Below are 1428 nucleotides of genomic sequence, written 5' to 3'. Positions count from 1 at the left end.
ATCCAAAAGAGGTGATCCATATTCGTAAAGAGCGAGCTTGTACGAAAGTAAACTAGGTTTGACGGTATCTTTGACAAGGCCCAAACTTGTTGCGCAGGAGGGCACTCAAAGAACACATGGTTTATTGCGTCTTAAAACCCATAAAGTAATCATATATCGTACGGATTCGGGTTATATCGGTTCGGTTCGGATATAACCGAAGTAAAAAAAAAACAAAAAACATGAAGGAAAACATAAAGAAAAACATCTAAATTAAATAAAAATTAATCTATCACACATAAAATTGATAAAATAACAATAAAATGATAAATTAAGCATGAAAACAAACATTATTTGTAAACAATATGTATTGCCTTATAGAAAGTAAACTTTTTTAATTTCAATGAGCAAATTATAAAATACTTATTTATAACTAATTGTGTACTTAAATTATTTATTAAAATTTTAATATTTATTATTATATATCATATTACCAGAAATTTTTAATTTAATAATTGAAATACTTATATATATTTCGGATTTTCGGGTTACCCGTTCGGGTTCGGCTAATAACACTTCGGGTTCGGATATTTTTTGTACCACCCTACAAGACCCGTTCGGGTATTTTTACATTTCGGGTCGGATAACGGGTCGGGTTTTTTGGTTCGGGTTCGGTTCAGATTTCGGATTCCGGATGTTATGCCCATGCCTAAGGATATCCTACGGATTGAATCCCTCAACCCATTTTGAGTACATGAAGATAATACACACACGTGTTTCCACACTACTCTAAGTGTTTGTACTTGACACTATTGTAAGCCATGTGTCCCTATCCATTCATGAGCGCATACAAAACCAAGTCCCAGCTTATTGAAGCGGCATCACTTCTCACTCATATAGGTAAATGCATTCACTCATGCACCTGCAAATGCACTTTTCAAAGTATTTATTAAGAATAAAATTTCAACCTAACTCTTTCTTGCAGGTCCAAGCACATACACTGGGATGATATATAGACATGTGCTACAATCTTTAAGTGTAGGCTTTCCACATTGAATTCAGCCTCTAACGTCGTATTAAAAAGGAATTGGGTATCCCACCATTAAAGATTTCAAATAGACTTTAAACTTATCCCTTTAACAGACTCAATTACCAAGTCTTTAGCTAATCATTTCGTCAAATGATATGCTATATTTCTTTCAGACCGAACAAACCCTTATGGTATTCACCCCGTGAGTGATCAGCTCAGATAATGCGCTATATCTAACGCTAGGTGTCGCGACTTACCATTAATCACTTGATTATAAACCTTAACCAATATTACTTCACTATCATAAATAGAAACTGGTGGTAATATTTCGGTCACAACGGAATCTCTTAAATTAAATTCCCTTAGCTAATATGCCTATTAACCGGCATATGCTAATGCTAAAAAGTTTTATTCAATAG

Source organism: Brassica napus, unplaced genomic scaffold (genome assembly GCF_020379485.1).
Source record: "Brassica napus cultivar Da-Ae unplaced genomic scaffold, Da-Ae ScsIHWf_2285;HRSCAF=2946, whole genome shotgun sequence".
In the NCBI taxonomy this organism is placed as follows: domain Eukaryota; kingdom Viridiplantae; phylum Streptophyta; class Magnoliopsida; order Brassicales; family Brassicaceae; genus Brassica; species Brassica napus.
The sequence above is the reverse complement of the archived record's forward strand: the minus strand, read 5'-3'. Positions refer to the sequence as shown.